Genomic DNA, 26,537 nt, shown 5'->3' on the forward strand with positions numbered 1-26,537 from the left:
ATCTATCTATACAAACAATGATTACGTCTCATGGTTCCATAGAGCATAATTTGGAAATCATGGTACACTAGACACACTTTCACTGCTTATTCTTATCTCTGTGGAGCTTTCCTCAATACCCAAGCTGGAATGACCCATAAGTCCTCTGTGGTCCCATGGAAATTACCACAGACCACTTAGAGGATGCATAAAGAGATTAAACAAAAGTTTGATAAATATAGTTGATGACTCTAATAGCTAATAGTATACGTGTATTGCCTCAAACTATACACTCCTCCAGGCATGAGGCATTTTCTTATTTATTTTAATATTCTCACCACATAATAGACTGTTAAATATTTGTACAATCATTTGGCTATATCATCTCTTACCATTGTTTTTCCCTTGTTTTTCTCCTTCATTCTTTGATGGCTAATTTCCTCTGCAGGGTTCCTATTTCCTGCTTCCCCATGATTTCGGCTCACATTTTGATTTAGACTAGATCCACTTTGGCTCTGACTCTATACTATACTATACTATATTTTGATATCTAGAGTACACCACTCTTTGATTATAAAGACTGGTTCAAATTATAAAGAAAAATATGGTCTAACCCAATCAATGTTTTGACACCTCTTTAATCAGCTGTCAACTCTTGGTTTAATCAACTGGGCCAGGTCATGCATAATGAAGGGCTGATCCTCTCCATGAGTGAGAAGGATAGTTTGGGTGAAGAGAAACCATGCATGGCTTGAGAGCTGAGAAGTCTACCCCACCCCACCACCACACATGTCTACGCATACTTGCTATAGAGACTCCATGAGTATCAACATGGATCCATTTAGTCTCTTCAGGTTTATACCCCGCACTTCTCAGAAAGAAGTGAAATAGTGAAGCATTGTCATACTTTAAAGACAACAGCCAGATAAGTTGAGAGAAGGGGGAGTCCCTGGTAGCCATCAAATGAAATGATTCCCCATTGAATGATCAAAAGTAATCTCAGTACCAAAACATATTGTTTAATATATACATTTGATTTGTTCAATATCCACCCCAGTGGCTTAAGATGAGTAGACAAAAGGGTTTCAGCTAAAACAATGCTTTCCCCTCCAAACCTATCATTCTCTGAGTAGTCTGTCTCAAACAGCACACAGTTCTAGAGCCTAAAAATTACCCCCATAATCATAGTTGGTTTTGAGCACTTTTAAAGCATATATGTTGGTTAAAACACATTCTGTTTTTTCTTTAATACTGATCCCTCTTTGCCACTAACAGAATTAAAAAAAAAAACAGTCTATTTTTTTTTAAATGATGGAATTTTTATTTTCTTAATGTTAGAAGAATCGGAACTAATTCAGCAGTCCCAACCATCAGTTCCCAAACCCTAATTTTAAAGCTGGTCATGGGGATCTAGAAACTGTTTTCATTGTTTTAAAAAGACAAACAAAAAAATCAACATTTTTCCCTAATAAAACTCAGGATCTGGCTAACACGTCAGTTTTCTTTGCTTTAGCCTTAAACATTATTTGCTCAATGATAATACCGACAGTTTTACATTCATCAGAGGAGCTAATCGGTCCTTAAAACCACGGAGGTCCAATTTTTCTTTCCTCCTACATTCTTGCTTCATTCCCCAGAGAAAATATCTGCTAAGGGTGGCTCTCCTGCAAAAGGCCATGGAGAGAGCTTCCATTCTTCCTTCCATCCTCTTACTTATTTCTCTCCACAGAAAGAGGGAGGGAGATCTGCTTGCTGAGGTTGGTGAGAGTCTGACATTCTCTGTTAGGCGGGGTTAGTCGAGGTGAGTTGAGCAGTCCAGCAGTCCTTCTGTCTAGGCTTCCCTGAGAGTCACTAGTTACTAGCGGTTACTAAGGATGGCCCAGCCATACCCAGTTCCCAGATATAGGGGTGAGCATCCCAGTCACATTTTCCAAGATGAATAAAGGGACACCTGTAATGTTCACTCAACTCAGTACTTCAAATTTACTAAAGTCAGCCAAAATGTGGAGAAGGAAAGTGACATGTAGTAGGATTTAACTACTAGCCTCCCTCAACTTCTGCCAATAGCTCCAATTTATATCATTGGGGGAGGGAGAAGTAACACTTAATAAATGGAGTTTGGATTGGGAATTTGGGGTTAATAAAAGCAAACTATTGCCTTTGGAATGGATAAGCAATGAGATCCTGCTGTATAGCACTGAGAACTGTGTCTAGTCACTTATGATGGAACATGATAATGTGAGAAAAAGGAATGTATACATGTATGTGTAACTGGGACACAATGCTGTACAGTAGAAAACTGACAGAACACTGTAAACCAGCTGTAATGGGAAAAATAAAAATCATTATAAAGAAATGGAGTTTGATAGACAGTGTTTTAAAAACAATATATCCACTTGGGAAGAGGGGTCTTAAAGGGTGGTTTTTGTTGACAAAAGTTTAGAAAACACTGATCCAGTCTAATTCTTTCAATTCTCAAACCAGAAAGTTGAGATCCAGAGCCCTTATGTCAAGGTAAGTCATATTTTCAGTGAACAGCAGAGCCAGATCTGGAACCCAGATATCTTGGCCACACTCTATGAAGTCTCTTTCTGCCCCACCACCTTGTCTCAAATCCAGCTGGTGAACTGGGTCAGGAGGATCTTGGGAACATAAGATTATTTGAACTAATGATTCTGATCACAGCCTACAAGAAAAATTGGGGAACCAGACTCCTGAACACAGTGGTTTTTAACCTTGCCTGTATATGTCATCCACCTGGGGAACTTTTAAAAAAATCCCAATGTCCAGGTAACATCCCAAACCAATTAAATGGGGACACGGGAGGTGGGACACAGGCACCACTAGTTTTCAAAGCTCCCCAGGAGATTCCAATGTGCCGCCCAGTAGAGAAGCACTGCCCTTACATTTTCCTCAGTAAAGACAGATGCAAAGGTTTTGATTAAGAATTACTTTAACCTCAGCCAGCCAAAGGGCAATTAGGAAGCACTTAAAATTAACTAGGCTCCTACGATCATGATGCCTTGTGTATAGAGATAATCAATAAATATTTGTTGCTGCAGGAAGACGTGATGCTTAAACGTCAGCTTTGACTTAAATAAACCAGCAAAAATACTAGTTACTCTTTATTGAAATTTTAAGAGAATTTGGATTGGTGAGGCAGACTGGAGCCTGTTCTCTTGAACACAACCTTTGTGGAGAACAAAAAACCTCACTCACTCAGTGGGAGCTCTGAATTTGTTCCTGGAATCTACAAAGACCAGACAGGAACTAAATTTGGGTGATTCTCTCTCCCTTTCTGTTCTTCAAATGGTCCCTTTTTAAAACAGAGAAGACATTTTAGCTAACTGCCCCCCTTAATCCCAAAGAAAGGGATGACGGATTCAATGTTTCTCCCCGTAAGAGTGGTCATGGCGAGCAGATGAAAGCTGATACCAAGAAAGATTTGGGTGAAGAGGAACAGTCATTTTCTGTCTTCTCTGGGATTGAGGTCACAGATAGGTTGGGAAAGAACCCTGAACTGGGGACCAGAAAGTCAAAACTTTCATTTTTTCTTTGCTGTGACATAGCTATGTGATCTTAGAAGTAAAAATCTCTCTGACATCAGTTCTCTCACTTGCAAAATGGTGATACCTCTTTATTTTCCAGTTGTGTGTGATAATAAAACTAAGTAGAAAAATGGGAATGTTGTGTGAGAAGTGTAATATTTTCTAAAGATGTAACCTGTCTGGACCTTGGAAAAGTTGATATTCAAAAAATACTATTCAAGAAAAAAAGTTACATATCCATTCACGGAACAAAAGTGAATGAGGAATGACTGGTGTTGGGTGCTGCTCTAGTAACTGGAGATGCAAGGGTGATTTAGTGAGGCATGCTCCCTGACTCAGTTGTTTACTGTACTAAGAAGTAAAAGAGGGAATTCCTGCTGTGGTGCAGCAATAACGAAGCCAGCCAGTATCCATGAGGATGCAGGTGCAATCCCTGGTCTTGCTCCATGGGTTAAGGATCTGGTGTTGCCAAGAGCTGTGGTGTAGGTTGCAGACATGGCTTGGATTCCACGTTGCTGTGGCTGTGGCCTAGGCTGGCAGCTGCAGCTCCAATTTGACCCCTAGCCTGGGAACTTTCATATGCCACAGGTGCAGTGCTAAAAATAACTAACTAACTAAATAAATAAATAAAATAAAGGCAATTACATAGAGCAGTCAGCCTTCTCTGAGTTATCCTGTAGCAACAACCCCAGATCTCAAGTGGCTAAAAAATCAGAAATGCTTTTTTTGGTTTTTTTTCATTTATGTTATATGTCGGTTGTGACTTTGCCCACACGTCTTTTTATCCTGAGATCCAGGCTGAAAGCAAAGATTTTATATGGGATATGCTGTTCCCATGACCACTAAAAAGGAGTTAAGCTGCTGCAGACACTCCAAGGCTTGTAAAGCTTCCGTCAGACAGGTGGTACATTGTATGCCTTTCCACTGGCTATACAGCAAGTCAACAGCCAAGCTTGCCATCAGTGGGGCAGGCAAAGGTACTCTCCACAAGCCCCTGCAAGTTACACAGCAGCAGGCAGGGATGTATAATCCTTATGCAGAAGCAGTAAAGAACTCCCCCAGGCAGCACGGCAGTATCAAGATCGTATATAAAGCTGAGGTCAGGAAAGTTTAGGGTATCATGAGAAACCAGAGGAAGGCCATCTAACTCCGATAGACTCGGGAGTTCTAGGAAGGCTATCCAGAATGAGTAGGAATTAGCCAAGTAAATAAAGTCGAAGGAGGGGGAGATATTTGAGGCAAGGGAAAAAAATGCATGTTCACAGGGGTCCTGGGCAGGGAGAAATGTGGCATATTTGTCTTCTGGAGCATGGAATTGAAGTTGGGATAAAAATGAAAGTCACAGGCTCTGAGGCCTTATATGTAGGATGCCCACAGGATTTATTTTCTACCATATCTTTCCAATGGAACCACGTTTGAGAGTAAAATGAGACACTGCTAATAAATACACTGGAACAACAGGCATGAATCAGGACTATCTCAGGCAAACCAGAGAGAGGGTCATCTGACTAATAAGCCGTGTTATAGCTTAGACTTTATCCTACAGACGAAACTTTGAAGGGTTTTAAGCAAGGAAAAGGCAGGAAGCTCATTTTGACTATAACATGGAGGATGGATCAGTAGGGGATGAACAGAACCAAGGAGACCACAGATGCTACTAACAACTCAGGTAAGAGAAGATGGAAGGATGGACACAGGCATACACCCATACACCCATGCATGCACACACTTACAGACACAAATGTTTTTGTTATATACAAAACATACATATAGAATATCTATATGTATATCTATGTCTATGTCTATGTCTATATCTATATCTATAATGGGCTCTTGTCTGACAAATTAAACATTCATGGACTATGAAAGTCCCATAAAGTTATGTGTTTGTTTCCAGAGTCATCAGGACAAAAGGAGAGACTGACATCATCAGATCATAATATATAGGGTAACATATGTAATATACAGTCTAAGGAATATTTTGGTCACTATGGGAATCCTTCCAGTCACTAAGCATGTGAGAAAACACATGAGTCTTGGTTTCAAGAGACTGGCTTCCTCTGAGGATTTCTAAGGTAAAGTGTGGTTACTATGCACAACCAGCAGAAATACCACCGTGTTTTGTGTCCATGACAGTTCAGAATTGGGGTGGGTTCCAACTGGTGGATTGGTAGCACTATTGCTTCATGTCTGAGATCTGCTGGGTGTTTATTCTGAAAGCCCTAAAGTAAAAGGGTCAGCATTATTGTCTGGGCCCTTTTAGCTATAGCATATTTAAGATGGACACACTTGCTTCTCTGTGGTTCAAGGTAACCACACAAGATTGGGGAAGATTGGTTTGTGAGGTAGCATTGCCTTCTGGGTGGGAACCTGAAGGTAAGTGGAATTTCTAAATGAGCAGCTCTAAACCCTAACAGTGGGTAGAACAGAGCACAAAGAATGATTCAAAGGTTCTAGGAGGCCCCACCACCACCACCTAGATGACGTCATTCCTTTCCTGTCTGGTTTGGCTTCCTTTCTCTCTCTCTCTCTCTCTGTGTGTGTGTGTGTGTGTTTGCTTGATTTGTTCTAGCATCCATATACAGAGGTCTTTGAAATAAAAGTACAGCAAGAATATCCATCCACGCCAAGTTCTAACTGATCACAGAAACCACATTTTTTCAGAATCCTATTGCCATCAAACACAACACCATACATGGATGCCTTCCTTTTCTTATTCTTCAGTTTTGTAGTTCTGTCTGACATGCCCACAATACTATACTATGCAACTCTCTCCCTCTGCCATTCTGCCCCTTCTTTTCCTCCCATGGTCTTCCCAGTCAGCTTTGTAGCTGTTACAATCCCGTGGAGCTTCCTGGTCCACATTTTTAGGCCCCTTCTCTTCTTGCTACCAGCAGCTCCACTGCTAACCCTCTTGCTCCTTTTCCTTTTCTATTAGCCAGTCATATATAGTTCTCAAAATATTTCAAAGCAAATGCTTTTGAATAATAATGATAGCTCCCACTTTCTGACAGCTTAAAATGTGACAGAATGAGCAATGAGCTCTTTGGTCAGAATGCTTGTTCCATCTTCCCCACAGTCAATGAGGTGAGTGCTTTTACTAGCTTTGTTCTATAGAATTGGAAACTGAAGTACAGAGCCATAAAGTGTAGAACCTGATAGCTAAAGTACCAATCTCAGTGCCTGACATAGAGTAGATGTATGAATTAGAATTGTGTATGGATGCAACTATCAGGAAGTAAAAAACAACTCCAATGTTTTAAATAGAGGTACACTTTCTCATACTGCAAAAATCCAGAGGTAGTCATTGCCCTGATTGGTTTAGCAACAAAAAAAAAAAAAAATGCAAATTTTGATGTCTTCCAAGATGGCTGCACAGTTCCAGTGACACATTTACCTTCAGTATAGGAAGGAAAGGGACCTCCTTCTTTTTTTTTTTTTTTTTTTGTCTTTTTTTTGCTATTTCTTTGGGCCGCTCCCACAGCATATGGAGGTTCCCAGGCTAGGGGTCTAATTGGAGCTGTAGCCACCGGCCTACGCCAGAGCCACAGCAACGCGGGATCCGAGCCGCGTCTGCGACCTACACCACAGCTCACGGCAACGCCGGATCATCAACCCACTGAGCAAGGGCAGGGACCGAACCCGCAACCTCATGGTTCCTAGTCGGATTCGTTGACCACTGCTCCACGACGGGAACTCCGGGACCTCCTTCTTAAGAGTCTTTGTCTTTGAGGGAAGTGAGCTATCCCCTACTCCTACCCCCCACCCTCTTCCCTCAGCCACTACTACCACCAGCAAATTTCCCTTACTTCTCATTGGCAAGAACTGGGCATTGTTTCCTGCCACCATAAATCATTTACTGCCCGGTGGTAAGGAGTTTTCCAGGACTGATTCAGATCAATAATAATTTGTTCCTTGGAGTTGGGGTAAGAACTATACTCTGTGAGCTTAAGGTATCTCTCTTCAGTAACTGAATGAACCAGGATTATGATGCAGGGAAGAGGGGATGGAGATGGCTACTGGGGAGGCAGTTTATAGCATCTGCCAACCCAATGGCTATTAGTTCCCAATCCCTTAGAATGGAGAGGAATTAATTCATTCCATGTATACTTTCCATGTGAATTTTCACTATGGCAGCTGGAAGGACAGCATAAAGTGGGTCTGAATCCTGGGTATGGCCAATCAAATTTTTGGAAAACGGCTTACAACTTGCATTTTTTTTTTTTTTTTTGGCTTTTTGCCTTTTCTAGGGCCGCTTCCACGGCATATGGAGATTCCCGGGCTAGGGGTCGAATTGGAGCTGTAGCAGCCGGCCTACACCAGAGCCATAGCAACATGGGATCCGAGCTGCGTCTGCAACCTACACCACAGCTCACAGCAACGCCAGATCCTTAACCCACTGATCAAGGGCAGGGATCGAACCCGCAACCTCATGGTTCTTAGTCGGATACGTTAACCACTGTGCCACGACGGGAACTCCGCAACTTGCTTTTATTCTTCCAAATATCTGATAACATCTGATTCAAGAGGCACTAATCAATATATTTAAAGAACCCTAAACACTTTGTGGGATTCACTGCAAGCTGATTCTATGGTCATATGAAACACCCAGGACTAATTATATTCCCCCAGCTCATTTTGATCTCTGATTATCTGATATGTTTATTAAAGAACAACTGGCCATCTTGTCAGCCAATGGACTAGCCATTATTTTTGTGGGGTTTTTTACCCAAGAGCTATTTTCTTTTGTCCAGCAAAAAGATTCAGTTTTCTAGCCTCTTTTTGAGGCTTCCAGAAGGTAGATGTGAATCCTGGAGATACAGCAACCATCTTGCAACCATGAAGCAGCAAGCATGAAGAAGCCAATACTAAAGGGGGCAGAGCAGAAAACTAGAAGGATGCTGAAACACTGGTGACAACATATAGCTGATGAACAGGCCTGGACTGGCCACCCACAGAATTCCTAACACTACCTAACAGCTGAAAAAAACAATGTATATTAAAGCCCTGTTTCTGTTACCAGGAGCTTGATACAATCACAACTAAGGTCTCCAAATGCGTTGTAGTTAAAATAATCACCACATGGGCAAGTGTGAGATTTCAGTATATTTGGGATAAAAAAAACCTTGTCCCTCATCCTAAAAAGTAATTTTCATTGAAAATCAGTGCCTCACCCATAGTGGAAGTGGTCAGCCCTAAATGACCTCTTGGGTTCATCTCTTCTTCATTCACCCTTTTTCCTTATTAAAGAGATCACTACTGAGAATCCCTTAGCCTAGTGTCTGACCTGTAGTAAACACTCAAAAAATATTATCAATTTGTAGGTTATTTAGGTTATTTTAGTTTCTGTTTCACTATCCTTACAATAATGGCACTATTATTCTGCTGAATGGTCATGGTTACAGAAGTGAGCTGAAACATTCAGTCATTTATTCCACAAACATTAATTGAGCATCCACTATGGGTCAAGAACTGTTGTAGATGCTGAGGGTATAGCAGCAAACATGGCAGAGAGGGACTATTCTCATCCTACTGGAGGCAGCCAGAGCATAAACTACAAATGTGTGAGCTAACTGGCTTGTGTCCCATGAGTGCTGCTGAGAAGCCAGAACAGGCCTTGGGATATAGAGGTGTGAGCAGACATTTATTTCAGTTCAAGGAAGGCCTCAGAGCAGAGGTTACATCTCTCTTGAATGACAAGAGAGTCCAAAGGGACGCAATGAATGCAGTAAATGGTCATTCTATTATATATTTACATAATTTTTGTCACTTAAGCCTCACAACAACTTTATTATAATATTCCCATTTTACAAATTGGGAAAATTTGGGTCTAGGAAGGTTAAGTAAATCATGTGAGATTACAAGGCAGAGGCAGCATTTAAATGGCTACTTAGCCTGAAATAAGACCTAGATTCCAATGCTCCTTAAGGGAGAGCCACTTAATTGGACATTTTCATGCTTCTACAAGTACAAGCATAAAAGAGAGAATCTCCTGGTTTTGGTGGACCTTTGTAAGGGTTGGGGCCAAGCTTTAGAAAAACTTGCCTGGCTGTCTGCTCACCTCTGGTCCCTGGTTATCTGATGAGTAGGATAGGGAGCTTGATGAGATTCCAAAACATCACCAAAACGGCCTGAATCTCCTGGTACTCTGGAAAGATCTGCCATCCATTCTAACCCAGTTGCCAATCTCAGCCTAATAGCACTTTTATCATATCAACCAGTGCAATAACTCTTGGGAGACTTAAAAGTCAGTCCTGCCTGATAAGCAGTTAATGAGAAAGAAATCTTGAGAAGGAAATCCTAGTATCACTGCACCCCCTTAAAACTCTTCATACAACACCCCCTTAAAACTCTTCATGCATCCCCTTAAAGATTCTTCATTCAACAAATATTTATTGAGCACCTACTGTAGGCCAAATACAGTGATGAAAAGAATCGCCAAGTTCTGTTTTCATCATGCTTTCATCCAGAAAAGGGAAAGAGACAAGAAATAAGAAATAAACAAGAGAAGCTTTGTAATAAAGTTCTGGGAGGAAAATACAATTGGAAAATGAGAGAGATAGTGTTGGAGGGCTACATCAGAGAGGGTGACAGTGAGGAAGAGGATATGAGAACTGAGGCCTGAGGGTGGAGATGACAAGGAGGAATCAGCCTTGGGAAATTGACAAAGAGTGTTCCACAGTCCTGCCCAACCTCTGCTCAACCTGAGGAAAGAGAAGCCTGGCCACATTCAAGAGATATAAACACAGGCCAGCAGACCTGGAAAGTGAGTAGGGGTGGGAGCTGCGAGATGAAGTAGTAGATGTTGAACAGGTCCAGGTCATGGGGCATCATTGTTGCAGTGAAAAAGTGGAACTGCCTCCATCCATCAAGAAGCCATTGGGGAACACTCCCATAGGGTCCATTGTGCTTAGAGAGTTTGTACGGGGGGCTCCAGGCACACCCCAACTCAGAAGCTTTGGTGTCCCCTTCTGTTGCCATCTATGACTGATTCCTGCTAAGATAAATGGCATAGGAATGAAGCTCTCTGGAAGGCATGGGGCTCCATTTTCCTGCTCTGCATAGCCATCCATCACTGGGAGGTGACAGACACTCCAGGAGGATGGAATCCAAGTGAAAAATATCCCTGTATGTCTTTCTGCACGTCAGCATATATAAGTCAAGAAACAAGCCTTTTCTTCACCAGCCTGTCCCACAGCATCCTGAGCACCTCTGTGTGAGAGGGCATGGATTTTTCATGCTAAACTTATAGAATACATTGAAAACTGATGAAGCCAAGTCCTTGGTTCAGCCCCACAGAGTCATTTGTTGAGAATATCTTTGGGTAGAAAACGCCTTCTCAGGTTCTTTACCTCTTATCAGAAGTTGTCCTGATGAACTCTCAAGAACCCAGAAAGGTCAGATATTTTAGTCTAAGCCCATCTCTAATTAATAGCAGTATTTATGTTTAAGTAGATCAATAACCAAGTTCAACCTCAAGGTATACCATGAGCTATTATAATATCACTGCAATATGAAGGGTGCTGCAATATGTGGGTCAGACAAGCCACTTATATTGAACACAGCAGTGCAGACAAGAAGTCTTTTCTTTTCTCTAATGCACATTTATTTTGATGTTAAAAATGAGAAGGCCAGAGGAGAGATGGGATTAAGATGGTGGAATAGAAGGACTGGAGCTCAATTTCTCTCCTAAAAACAACAAAATTCACAACTGAAGACTGAGCACTCTTCACCCAATTAGACAAGAAACCTTAAAAAAGATACCCTACTCCAGAAGAAAAACAGGAGGCCACATCAAGAGGTAGGAGGGATGATTTTGCAATATAAACAACCCCATACCTCCTGGGTGGGAAGCTCCACAGACTGGAAACTAACTGGTTCACAGAGACTCACCTACAGGAGTGAGAGTTCTGAGCCCCACATCAAACTCTCACTTGCAGGGATCTGGAAATGGGAGAAAGAGCCCCTGGAGCATCTGGCATTGAAAGCCAGTGGGGCTGTGCACAGGAGCTCCACGGGACTAGGGGAAATGGAGACCCCATTCTTAAAAGGTGCACACAGACTTTCACGTGCACTGGGCCCCAGGGCAAAGCAAAGTCTCCATGGGAATCTGGGTCAAACTTGATTGCAATTCTTGGAAGACATCCTGGGAAAACAGGGGTGAATGTGGCTTGTTGTCAGGGAAGGACATTGAAGGCAAAGCTCTCTGGAATATTCAGCAGCTGCCTGTCTCTGGAGGTGGCCATTTTGGGAAAAATCTGGCCCCACCCATCAGTCAGCTGCTGAGAAGCCCCAGGGCAAACAACAATCCAGATGGGATCACAGCTCCATCCCTCAGTAAACAGGCTACCTAAAGACCCCTCAGGCACACAGCTGCCTCTAATCCCATCCAGAGACTAAGCCCCACCCACCAGAGGGATTAGAATCAGCTCCACCTACCAGTGGGCAGGCATCAGCCCCTCCCATCAGGAAGCCTACAGCAAGCCCCTCATACCAACTTCAGCCACAAGGGGGGCAGACACCAAAAGTAAGAGAGGCTACAACTCTACTATCAGTAAAAAGGTCACCACACCAAAAACCTATGAAAATGAAAAGACAGAGAACTATAACTCAGATGAGGGAGAAAGGAAAATCCCCAGAAAATCAGCTAAGCGAGGAGAAGATACTCAGCCTCAAGGAAAAAGACTTTAGACTGTTGAAGCTGAAGATGATGCAAGGCATTGGAAATAAACTGGAGGCAAAGATGGATAACTTACAGGAAGTACTGACCAAAGAGATACAGGATATAAAACTTAAACAAGAAGAGATGCAAAATACAATAGCTGAAATAAAAAATTCACTAGAAGCAGCTAACAGCAGAATACAGGAGGCAGAAGAACGAATAAGCGAGGTGGAGGAAAGATTAGTGGAAATTACGGATGCAGAACAAAAAAGAGAAAAAAGATTGAAAACAAATGAAGAGAGTCTCAGAGAACTCTGGGACAACGTGAAACACACCAACATCTATATTATAGGGGTGCCAGAAGGAGAAGAGAGAGAGAAGGGGACCGAAAAAATATTCCAAGAGATAATAGCCGAAAACTTCCCTCACATGGGAAAGGAATACTCACTCAAATCTAAGAAGCAGAACAAATACGATATAAAATAAACCCAAGGAGGAATACACCGAGACACATGTTAGTCAAACTGACCAAAATTAAAGACAAAGAGAAAATCTTGAAAACAGCTAGGGAAAAGAAACAAATAACATACAAGGGAACCCCGATAAGGTTATCGGCATATTTTTCAGCAGAAACTCTGCAGGCCAGAAGGGAGTGGCATGATATACTTAATGTGATGAAAGGAAAAAATCCTCCAACCAAGATTACTCTATCCAGCAAGCCTCTCATTCAGATTTGAAGGAGAAATCAAAACCTTCACATATAATCAAAAATGAGAAGGCTGCCCCCAGGCTCCATCTCTAGCTAAGCTCTGGGCCCAAAGGGAGCATATAAAGCCCAGTAGAACCATGGGCTCCTTGGAGCAGTAAGATGAAGCAGCCAGCAGGCTCTGAGGCAGTTTGTTTTCTTGAAAAGGAAAGAGTGAATAAAAATGAACAACTCCTTCACAACCTATATATTATTTTTGTATAGTTGATTTAAAGTGTTGTATTTGTACTGTACAGGATTGTGACTCATCATATGTATATACACTTTTTCTTATACCATCTTCCGTCATGTTCTATTCCAAGAGATGGGATGTAGTCCCCTATGCTGTATGGTAGGATCTCATTGCTTATCCATTCTAATGTAATAGTTTGCATCTACTAACCCCAAATTCCCAGTCCATCCTACTTCCTCTCCACCCCCCGCTTGGCAACCACAAGTCTGTTCTCTATGTCTGAGTCTGTTTCTGTCTTATAGATAGGTTCATTTGTGCCATATTTTAGATTCTACATGTAAGTGGTATTATATGGTATTTGTCTTTCTCTTTCTGGCTTATTTCATTTAGTATGAGAATCTCTAGTTGCATCCCTGTTGCTGCAAATGGCATTATTTTGTTCTTTTTTATGGCTGAGTAGTATTTCATTGTATATATGTACCACATCCTCTTAATCCATTCATTTGTTGATGGACATTTAGGTTGTTTCAATGTCTTGGCTATTCTGAATAGTATATGACAAACCCATAGCTAACATCATTCTCAACGGTGAAAAACTGAAAGCATTTCTGCTAAGATCAGGAACAAGAAAAGGATGTCCACTTTCACCACTCTTGTTCAACATAGTTTTGGAAGTCCTAGCCATGGCAATCAGGGAAGAAAAAGAAATAATAGGAATCCAAATTGGAAAAGAAGAAGCAAAACAATCACTGTTTGCACATGACATGATACTATACCTAGAAAGTCCTAAAGACACTACCAGAAAACCATTAGTGTTTGTTTAATGTTTACCAAAACAATTTGGTAAAGTTGCAGGATACAATATTAACACACACAAATTGATTGCATTTCTATATACTAATACAGTAAGATCAGAAAGAGAAATTAGGGAAACCATTCCACTTATTATTGCATCAAAAAGATCACATCTGGGAGTTCCCATCGTGGCACAGTGGTTAACGAATCCAACTAGGAACCATGAGGTTGCAGGTTCGGTCCCTGCCCTTGCTCAGTGGGTTAATGAACCGGTGTTGCCGTGAGCTGTGGTGTAAGTTGCAGACACGGCTTGGATCCCGCATTGCTGTGGCTCTGGTGTAGGCTGGCGGCTACAGCTCCAATTCGACCCCTAGCCTGGGAACCTCCATATGCTGTGGGAGCAGCCCAAAGAAATAGCAAAAAAAAAGACAAAAAAAAAAAAATCACATCAAAAAAGATTTTACAGCACCTAGGAATAAACCTACCTAAAGAGACAAAACACCTGTACTTGGAAAACTATGACACTGATGAATGAAATCAAAGACGACACAAAGAGATAGAAAGACATACCATGCTCTTATATTAGAAGAATCAATATTGTCCAAATGACGACTATCCTGCCCAAAGAAATCTACTGATTCAATGTGATCCCTATCAAGTTACCAATGAAATTCTTCACAGAACTACAACAAAAGATTTTAAAATTTGTATGGAAATGCAATAGACCCTGAAGCCAAAGCAATATTGAAAAAGAAAAACAGAACTGGAGAAATCAGGCTCCCTGACTTCAGGCTATACAACAAAGCTACAGTCATCAAAACAGTATGGTACTGGCACAGAAACAGAAATATAGATCAGTGGAACAAGATAGAAAGCTCAGAAATAAACCCAAGCACTTATGGTCAACTAATCTATAACAAAGGATGCAAGAACATACAGTGGAGGAATGATAGAGAGTCTCTTCAATAAGTGGTGCTTGAAAAACTGGACAACTACAGGAATAAGAATGAAATTAGAACATTATCTAACACCATACACAAAAATAAACTCAAAATGGATTAAAGGCCTAAATATAAGGCCAGACACTATAAAACTACTAGAGGAAAACATAGGCAGAGTGCTCTTTGACATAAATCACAGCAACATATTGCTTGATCCACCTCTTAGAATAATGACAATAAAAACAAAAATAAACCAATGGGACCCAATTAATCTCAAAAGCTTTTGCACAGCAAAGGAAACCATTAAAAAAATGAAGACAACCCACATAATGAGATAAAATCTTTGAAAATGATCCAACTGACAAGGACCTAATCTCCAAAATATATGAACAACTCAACAACAAAAAAACAACCCAACTGAAAAATGGGCAGAAGACTCAAACAGACATTTCTCCTAAGAAGACAAGTGGATGGCCAGTAGGCATATTAAAAAATACTCATAACTAATTATTAGAGAAATGCAAATCAAAATTACATTGAAGTACCACCTCATACCAGTCAGAATGGCCACCGTTATCAAGTCTACAAATAACACATGTTGGAGAGGGTGTGAAGAAATAAGAACCCTCCTGTCCTATTGATGGGAATATAAATTGATACAACCACTATGAAGAACAGTATGGAGGTTCCTCAGTAAACTAAATATAGAACTACCATATAATCTAGCAACCCCACTCCTGGACATATATCCAGACAAAATTTTCATTCAAAAAGATACATTCTGTGAGCCACAACAGAAGTCCAAATATAAAAATACAATACCTTTTAAAATCTCACACCCCAAAATTAAATACCTAGGAATAAACCTGACTAAGGAGGTGAAAGACTTATATGCTGGGAATTATAAGGTATTAATCAAGGAAATTAAAGAGGATTTAAAGAAATGGAAAGGTATTCCATGCTTCTGGACTGGAAGAATTAATATCATTAAAATGGTCATACTACCCAAAGCAAGCTACAGATTCAAAGTGATCCCTATCAAATTATCCATGACATTTTTCACAGAACTAGAAAAATCAAAAAATTTATATGGAACTATAAAAGACTCCGAATTGCCAAGCAATCCTGAGGAACAAAAACCAAGCAGGAGGCATAATTCTCCTAAACTTCAGACAATATTACAAAGCTACAGTAATCAAGACAGTGTGGTACAAAAACAGACATACAGACCAATGGAACATAATGAGAACCCAGAAATAAACCCAGACACCTATGGTCAATTAATCTTTGACAAAGGGGCAGGAATACAAAACAGGAAAAAGATAGTCTCTTCAGAAAGCAGTGCTAAGAAAATGGGACAGCTGCATGTAAATCAATGAAACTAGAACACACCCTCACACCATGCACAAAAATAAACTCAAAATGGCTTAAAGACTTAAATAGAAGACAAAACACCCTAAAACTCCTAGAAGAGCACATAGACAAAACATTCTCTGCATTCCACTATACAAATGTTTTCTTGGGTCAATCTCCCAAAGCAATAGAAATAAAAACAAAATTAAACCAATGAGACCTAATCAAACTTACAAGCTATTGCAAAGCAAAGGAAACCATAAAAAAGACAACCTAGGGAATGGGAGAAAATAGTTCCAAACAATGAAACTGACAAGGGCTTAATCTCCAAGACATACAATCAACTCATACAATTCAACAGTAAAAAACAAACAAACAAAAAACCAAATAAAACCAAACAACCTTATTGAAAAATGGGCAGAAGATCCAAAGAGACATTTCTCCAAAGAAGACAAATGGATGGCCAACAAAACATATGAAAAAATGCTTAACATCACTAATTATTAGAGAAATGCAAGGCAGGATCTGAGCCGCATCTGCGACCTACACCACAGCTCATGGCAACACCGGATCCTTAACCCACTGAGCAAGGCCAGGGATCGAACCTGCAACCTCATGGTTCCTAGTCAGATTTGTTAACCACTGCGCCATGATGGGAACTCAATTTTTGATTGCCAGTAAAAGAATTTTCCTATAGAATGAACCTGTTCTATGCTGAACTGGGCTGTCCTAGATGAATGTGTCTACAGCCCCCTTGCTGGTCTCTGCTCCATCCACTCTCTTTAACCAACATAATTGTTTCAGTAGCAGGATGAAAATATAGAAATACAGTCATAATACAGATGTTTTTACACAGAAAGTTTTTTTTTTTGTTGTTTCTCTATGAATTAATTCAATGTAGCTCTTGATGGCACATTGCCGTGTGTAGCCAAAAACTTAATCACCAAATAACTCAGTTTCCTCTGATTGTCTTGGAGCTCAATAATAGGTCCAACCCAAAATTTTCACTCCTTTCCTTAGAGATTGAGTATTTATGACTATAGACTGTGGCCCTGACTTGGGAGTGAAGCATATCTTACCCTTCTGCCCAACTCAGCCCCCTCCACTCCCACTGAGACTGAATGGCCCCTCCTGTTCCACCTTCCTCCCAAGGCAAGTCTTTACTTCTGGTTCTGATGTTTCCAGCTGATGCAACTTGCTGTCACTGAATGGTCAACATGGAAGATTTCTAATCCCTGTCACAGGCAGAGAGGGGAGTGAATGAGATCAGCTCCATGGAATCCCACCACCTCTGACTTGGCCCTTTAAAAATGTTGGTCTTCTAAGGTTCAACCAAGTCCAGCCACAGATCTGCAACTAGGGGTACACCATACAGCCCAAGACACAGGAAACCTTAACCTGAGTTCACTGCCATCAGGACTGAGCATGTCGTTCTTAAACCTCAACTGCCTTCCAAGTTCGTCCCCAGTAGTCCTGGGAACTTTTTGGATGTTCTCCAGGTCCTGGGAATTGATAGAGCCTAGAGCAGGGAGCAGATTGAGCACATAAGTGCCTGTTTCAGGCCATACTAAATTCTCTTTGCCTAAACCTACCAGGCATCCATTTCCATGTTAAAGCTTGCATGGAACAAGCTGAACTCTGCAGGATGCAACTATAAGAGATGGTTTCCTCATGCCTGCCCCTCCTGACCATTCTATAGGGTGTTTTTCCCCTGCCACCTCCTTAAACAAGAAACAGGCAGGCCCATGACCCTTCTGGTCAATCTTGGCCAATAAATCCTCTGGTCGTCTTAGTCCTCAAAAAGTCTTAGACCAATAATAAATGTTTTTCAGTCTAACTAATAAACAAAACTCTGAACTTTACTCAGGTTACATCTTCTTTCCTCATGTAGCTAGATCTTGCTACCAGTGTAAGCCTGTGGTTGCAGACAGGCCTGAGGGCTATCCTGCCCAGGCTGTTTCCCCACTCTATCCAGCCCTGTGGCTTCAGCTTCTGACTCACTATAGGAAAGGGAGCAGGAAAGGTATTATTTGTCTGGCTTGTCTATGGTGTTGGTTTGTCCTGTGGATATAGATGGTTAAATCTAACTGTTCCTTTTGGGTGGCCCCTTACCCCCATCTTTCATTGCTTTGCATTATCTATGACAGGTCAGTCATAAAGCCTCCTGTAGTCCCTGAACATGGGTGGTACAGGCTTGCCCAACCAAGGTCTCCCCAACTCTGCACAGGGTCTTCTTGTTATGGGTTGAAATGTGTTCCCCTCTCCAGAAGTAAGATATGCTAAAGTCCTAACCTCTAGTACCTAAGAATGTGCCCCTATTTGGAAATAGGGTCTTTACAGATGTAACCAAGCTAAGATAAGGTTATGGATGGGCTCTAAATTTCAATGTCTAGCATCCTTACAAGAAAAGCGAAAATTGGACACTGACATATACAGGGAGAACACCATGTGACCACATCAGAGATTGGAGTTTTGCTACCATAAGTCAAGAAACGCCAAGGATTGAGGGTGACAAACTGAAGTGAGAGGCCAGATTCTCCCTCTGAGTCTCCAAAAAGAAACCAGCTCTGCTGACTTCTTGATTTTGGACTTCTAGCCTCCAGAAATATGAGAGAATAAATATCTCTTGTTTCAAGCCACTCAGTTTGTGGTATATCCCTAGGAAACAAACACATGCAAATTCTCCCTAGACAGAGCTCCTTCTATTCAGGGATTATACTTTCTTCATTTTGCACCCCTAACCCCACCCTGCATGGTGTCTAGAACACAGGTATTATTTCATTAAATGCTGAATGAATGAGTGAGATCTATATGATTAGAGAAAACAGATTTTTGGTGATGATTGGATTCCTACTTGAAGAATTTGCTTTTCATTTTGCCAAATTGATCTCATACAAAAGAACCATTCAGATATAAAACTCTTTTTAAGTCAAGAAAAAGATGCATTATTTATATTATTAACATAAACCCTTGTTAACTAAGCTTTATATTAGTTAAATTATTCAACAATCCAATTATTTTGAGTTCCTTGTATGCTGCCCCTATTTAAAGAAATCTCTCCTTCAAAAGAAGTGATACATAAAATTATCAATTACTGAATTTTGAATGCCTTTTTAAAAAGCATTCAAATTACAGATGTACTAGTAGCTAGTAAAGTGATGCTAATCCACAGAACTACTACATTCCTTGGCTACCTTCTTACTCTCTCTCTCTCTCTCTCTCTAAACTATTTTCAAATTAAAGCAAGCTTGCAGATTCCTAGCAGTCTGAAACTTTGCTTGGCTGAGTTTTTCAGGAAACTCACACATCTATGTAAAATGATCATTACTGCCCCAAGTAATGCAGCAGGGTTTCTTCTTTTCCCTTTCCTGTCCCTTTGACCTCTTTTCTTGTTTCTCTCCATAGTAAGCATGTTTATGTTACTGGATGCAAGAATGTTGTAATCATGTGAGCCTGTCATACCAATAGGGCATCATAAAAGGAGGTGGTACTGAAGGCTGCCTTTTTGCTGAAATTCATCTTCACTAAGCTCAGTAGGCTGAAAAGAGAAGGCCAGGCAAACAGGTAGACATATCTTCAGCCCTTTCCTCACCAGATTCCTCAAATAATGTGATTGCAACTTAAAAACTCCAAAGGCAAAAGCTTCAACCGCCCAGAGATATTCAAGACCTTGGGCAATCTGTCCTAAAGCCAGTTGACATGTAATGCAGGGGGAAAGCATCTGTGTGATATCACAGAACTAACAGTATAGAAGATGCAAACAAATTGAGGACGTGATTTAATTGGTAGGGGAGAAATAGGCTTGGTGGATTTCAGCTTCTCCATCTGGAAGGTGGGTCATTGATGCAACATACTTTTAATTAAGGAAGTTTGAGAGGCTTCTTCATCACATGGGTAAACAATTTCTTAGAGTAATATAGAGGTTGTCAATGATTCTTTTATGTTCAAAAAACTCTATATTGTGCTGCAGGTCAATGAGAAGCTGTGGAAGGTGAGATCTGTTCAATACTCATGGCCTAAGGTCTGCAGAAATTTCCATAATATAAGGAAGGATCCTACAGGGACAAGAATGCTAAACTGCAGATTTTTTTTTTCTCCTGGCTATCTCTGCTTCTTTTCCTCATCTTCCATAAACATTGCTAACAACACAGATTTCTAAATTGCTTTCTTTTAAGTAAACCCAGGAATTAAAATTAAAACTTTGGCCAATCAATCAATCTTAATAAAAAAAAATCCTATCAGCCCAAGCTTGCATCAGACAGTAGGGGGAAAAGTGTGGATAGAATGCTACTTTAAAATGCAATTACAGAAGAGGCAGCTGTTTATTTAATTATCTCCTATCTTGGAATCTTGGACTTGAGCTCTATAAATGCCTGGTAGACTATCAGGTCTTTTACCCACTGCCAAGATATCTCTTTGCCCTATGTTTATTTTTTTATTTCTACTGTTGTTCCAAACCAATTGTTGTTGGGGCTCTAATGGTCAAATAAATATTCTAAAAAGAATCATATTTTCTTAGTTTTTTGTTTCAAACCATGGCTGCACATCCAGGTCTTCGATGTTCTGGGCCCATCAAAAGAACATGCTATTCTTGGTAAAAAAAGAAAAAAGCACAATAGGAAATTCTACTCAATTTAATATATAATAAAGAACAGCTCAAAATGAAGAATTATACTACCAGAGCAACAGGTCCCATTCAGCTAAATTTGATCAATACAGTATTTGGGGGGAAAAAGAACCTCTTCCTGCATCCACCCTTACTGATGGTGATTTATCCCTTTTTTGGAGGGTCAGGCTACAGGGCTATCTGTGCAGCTCAAAGGGAGGGCCTGGCACATTTCTGTAGCCATGATTGAGGGCTTTGGAGGTCCTATTCCTGGCTATACTGATTTGGGAGGGGTGGCATTTCATTTTCTCTGGCAAGTGCTTTAGGCATTTAGGGCCTTCCCTGACTTTTGAGTTTTAGAAACAGGAGGAGACCACCTCAGGTCTAAAAGTGGAAACTTCCCTATCTATGTTTTTCTAGCCTCTTTTGCAGAGAGAGTATGAGGTCATGAACCAGCCTGCAAGAATCAGACTCAGTCTTACCAGACAGAATCAGAAGCCAAAGATGCACAGAAATGGGCACTGCATGAATCCCTTCTCTGGTGGCAATGGCGGTGGGTGATTGCAGGGCCACTAGGTTCTAAGATGAAGTGGCTATGCCTTAAGTTCCATCCTCTTGCGCTTGGTAGGTACAACCATGGTTTTTATCACCAGGTCTGCTCTATAGCATGATGGTGGCTGTTGTCTCTGGCTACTTAACTATGTTTCTCTAGCCCTCATGGTGATGGGTAAAATAGTCCATATCTTTTTGACACATACCTTGCTGCTGAAATCAGCTAGAGTTCTGTTGCTTGCAACTATGAGCACTGATGTTCATAAATAAATATCAGCACTTCCTTTGCTCTAACTGCTGTGTAGGGTATGGAAAATTTTTCATTTATATCCCCTAAGGGAATGTTGTTACTGCATGTTGATTGCTTTTCTTTAGTCTAAATTAATTAAATGACACAGTATCCATTGTAGAAAACAAACTGAGATCATTTTACACAGTATATTATAAATAGTGATTATAATGTGTGATCTTTCCAGAGAAATAGTAGGAAACAATGTGTTCATTCAGACAGCTCCTGTTGGAAATTGCAAGGCTGTCCTCCACATTGTAATCCTTTTCCTCCTTAGCTCTAAGCAGCAAACTCCATAGTGATTTAATAACAAAGTGACAGCAGTAAAATCCAGTGTGGGGATAAGATTTGGAAACAGAGTTCATGAATCCTGCTAGTCTATGGACACCATGTGGGAGGGAACAAGCATTTTTCCATGAAAGTTATTAAGACATGGCGCTAAGTTACTGTCTCTAGTTTGTGGAGCAAGTAAGGTTATTTTCTAAGCTTAGCTACAGTCTTGGGTCCAGCCAAATACTAGAGACCCAGGATGCAGGGTGAGCTTGTTTTTAATCAAATCCCATGCACTGAGACTTTGCTTTTCTTATATGCTGACTTAGGAGGAGAGACTCTCCATAAGGCTGACCAGTGGAAGCCTTCCAACCACATTGCCAAACAGTGAGCCCCTTCCTCTCATCTAGCATCGTCTGCACTGCTTTCTTGGCATCTTACTCACTTTTTATATTTAATTAACTGTTTATTCAGCATACATAGGCTTTCTGACTGTAGTCCTGTCTCTTCTATCTCTTGGCCTTCATTCAGAGCAAAGTTGACCTTTAATATGCATTTATTGATTGACAAGTCAGAACAGCTCATGGATACATATTCAGACTGGAGTTGGACTTCAGTGGGAAAGACAAAATGAAATAAATACCCCAGCTACATAAGGAGATTTGGATCTAGAATTATGCTGAAGGAGAAGACACCAGCAAGGGTGTTGGGTGTGTGGGCACATATTTGGGCTCTGGGAGAAGACGGGAAGGATAGAGACTTTTTTATTCCTAAGAAAAGCAAAAATCAAGTTTTAGGCAAGGAGTTAGCTGGTTGGTCAGTTAGCTTGTTTGTTTGGTTTGATTTACTCTCCCACACAAAGCACCAGAGTACCAGAGGTAATGCTATCCTCGGCACCATCTATCAGCTGGCATCAGTGAGCAGGGCATGAGAAGCAGGTTATCAACAGTAATCTATAGTTATCGAACATCTATGAAGCTCATAGCCCTATAGAATATGTTAATTTATTTCATCCTAATAACCTCATTGTGTAGGTTTTCTTTTTTATCCCACTTAACAGATAAGAAAACTGAGGCTCAGGGATGTCAGCCTCTGCCTAAAGCCCACGGGTAGGAGGTGACAGCAATGGGACACAGGTCCCAGGCCTTGTTAAATCATTCCTTCAGTTTTGTTAAATATCTCACCAAATTTCTCTTCGAATACAAAAATGAGTTATTGTGAAACAGTGATGACAGCTTTTATTCACTCATGGATTTGCAATACTTTTCCGTACAGGAATATGCAGGTCTTAATGCCTGGGAAACTTAATGATTGTGATGTGCCAGATAATTCAAAATTGATGGGAATGAATGGAACTACTTGAGTGTGAAAGTCCCAGGGGTGGTTCAGTCCTCTGCCCTCTTCCCAGAGAACATTCATCCTCTGAGATGGTTGTGTCTGTCTCACAGCTTTATCCCAATCTGGATGACTTCTGAATGTTTGTCTCTATGCCTTTTCTACCCCTTTGCCTTCTGTTCCAACCCGCTGGCTACCATTTCTGCATTCACTTGAAGTTTCTCAGCTTGTGCCCTGAACATAACTTCCTGAGGGAGAAAGTATTTGATGGTTCCACCCTAGTACTGGATCCTACTGTGGACCACTCCTACCCCACCCCATCATTTTGGGAACTAGTGATATTTTTTGCTTAACATCATTCTGAGAAACAGTTGCATTCCCCATACCCAGCTTGACTGTAAAGTACAGAAAACAGCAGAGCATATTCTGAACAAGTATAGCAGAAGAAAACAAAAACAAAAACAAAAACCACAATCATTATTCAGGTAGTCTCTAGGAAACCCAATAGGAAAACTATTTGGGATAATTTTCTGTGTATGGAATAACCCAATTAATCCTAAATCTGAACAAACATAAATACTGTTTATTATGTATTTAAAAAGGGTTATTTGCACCTACATACACCAGGCAATTTACACAAGCCATCTTAGTTGAGCCTCACAACAACCCTGGGAGGCATTATTCCATTATCATTCCCACACTTATGAACGAAGACGAGCAGGCTTAGAGGGATTTTGTGCTCAAGTGTACCTAGTTAGTAGCAGTGGTGTCAGGGTTGGACCCTGATATGACCACCCCCGCCACCAGAAAGCTTTTCCCCTCATTACTGCCACTGCCGTTGTCCACTTCATCTACTCAACAAGAGAAGAACATTTACATTTGCCTTTCAAAAGTCAATGTCAGTACCTGTGTAGGATTTATCGCCTGAAAATTAATTATTAAACACATCATTTCTTCCTCCTTGACCTCATGCAGGCAAGAGCTACATTTAACTTCATTATAAGCAAATCTTTTTTCACCCCACTTATCTGTCCAGTGTTCAGACTCCAGTATCTCCATATAAGTGAGGACAATGGAAGGAGCAAAAGTCACAGGATGTCTGGACAGAGTGGCATTGAATTACTGACTTTACCTAGTATTTGTAAATTTACATTATAAACAGGGAGTTGATTTGCCTGAATCTGGATGATATGGGGATATGGGATGTTTCAATTATGTAGATAGTCCAAATCTCTGGGTTAGGAGGTTGGGGTTACATATGTTTTTAAAAGGAACAATGAGATTCTAAAACCAGTAACATCTGCTTAAAGAAAGAAATAAAACAAATAAAACCTTCTAAACTCTTTTTTTTTTTTGGCTTAAAAATGACAACACAATAAAACCAATATCTATGCCTCAGAGTTATGTATTGGAGGGCCTGTTAGAACATCCCTAAGCAATTTAATGAAGTGCAAAAGTTGCTGTAGACATATCATAAAAGTGAGCTTGGCTCTTTCACCCTCTTCTTCCTCTAATAAACAAACATGGTTACATTGAAGAAGTCAAGGAGCAATTTTTAAATAACATTTAAATCCGTTTCCTTCTTTCTTTCTGTGTTTCCTACACCACTTCACCAGTTTTCTGAAATTCTAAATTTTAGGCATATGGAGGCAGTAATTATTCTAGAAAGTTGATAATCCTGATGTTGACAAAGTCAACATGGAGTAATAATTAAAACATACTAGACCATAAATAATATCAAACTTATTGGGTTTCCAGGAACTGTGCTTCCACAATGAGTTCTGTGACCAAGTTTAATTGGTCAAACATTATTCCAACTTTTCTATTTATTCCCTCTTCCAAATAATGTTTTCAATAATTTGTTTGCAGTACACAAGAACCCTTCCCTCAGATCTCAAACATCTCCTTTCTTACATTGCTTCAGAAGTTTTGTATGGGAAAAAGAATGAGAGCAAACATATGCAATGTTTCTTTGACTCAAATCAATGAGAATAAGGATATAGCTGTGTTTGAGCAAAGTAAAAGCATTTTGTGTATTATTCAGCCCTATGCTCTGTGTCTGTGTGGTCACATTTCATTCTGTGTTTCGTCACCTCTCACAGCATTATAAAATGTCTCTATAAGACAATGTTTCTTTTCGCTTTCTGTTTTTATAATTGTATGTATTGCACAAGAAATATTTAACAATAGTAGACTTTTTCAAATGAGAAAGAAAGCCATTCATCATTCCACTTCCCACCAAGTCATGCTTTCACTTTTCCTTTTCTCTCTCTGCCCACATATAGCTATGTTTTACATAGCGTAATTCTTCTCTAAGACAAATCTTGATAATTCATGTATTACATAACATTGTGTCATATTTTTATACATAACACTGGGCTGTCAATAATCAAATTGACCTTGCCCATTGTAACCTGAATAACTTGAGAGGCAGTTATTTCATTTTCCCAAGGTTGTCATTGGTCAACAATTTCTGAGCTTCTATCTGGTAAGTTTTCGAACTTGCTCTTGTGCTTTTGATCTGTTTGAGGTGTGATAGAGCTTTGTATTCTGAGGGTCGGTTGATTTTCAGACTCTATCACATTTTTTCAAGTCAAGTTTTATAAATAATGTTGAAATTAGAAAAACAAGTAGAAGTAAAAAAGTAATACAGCTGATGCTTAACATCTTGAGACACTGAGTTTCTTACATGACATATAGATGGGCTCCAAAGATCATTCCCAAAGAGAGGTTCAGAAAAAATGGTAGACTCAGTGCAACAATGTTGTACCAAGAAGGGTTCAATGCATATTTGGAATACCTCATCCTTGCAGGTGATTTGTAAAAGAAAGCAGTTGCATTTATTCATACCTTGACACCCCAGCCTACCATGCTGCTGATGGTTGCCTCATGCCTGGCTCTGCAGGGATAACTGCCTCTGAGGTTATGGGGTCCCAGGAGAACATACCCCTCAGAGCTTTCAGGCCTAAAGTTCAAAACTCTGTTGTGAGAGAAGCCAGACCCTTCCTAGATTAGTTCTTAAGGAAGAGCATCCAAGGGAGAGTCTCTGATATTCTTTGCAACTCATTTTAATCTCAGAGGTCCTGGTCAGCTACAGCTGAAAGTATGGAGGTTCATTCAAAGAACTTCAGTGTGTGAGAATCCAAAGACTAGCTTCTAGTCTTATCCCTGCACCAGCCAGCCTCTGGGACATCATAGCTCCTCTCTGGCTGCTGAGCTGGTGACTCTCTATTGATCTCCCTCTAACTTTGTTCTGCCCTGCCATGGTC

This window comes from Sus scrofa, chromosome 13 (genome assembly GCF_000003025.6).
Source record: "Sus scrofa isolate TJ Tabasco breed Duroc chromosome 13, Sscrofa11.1, whole genome shotgun sequence".
NCBI classification, from domain to species: Eukaryota; Metazoa; Chordata; class Mammalia; order Artiodactyla; family Suidae; genus Sus; species Sus scrofa.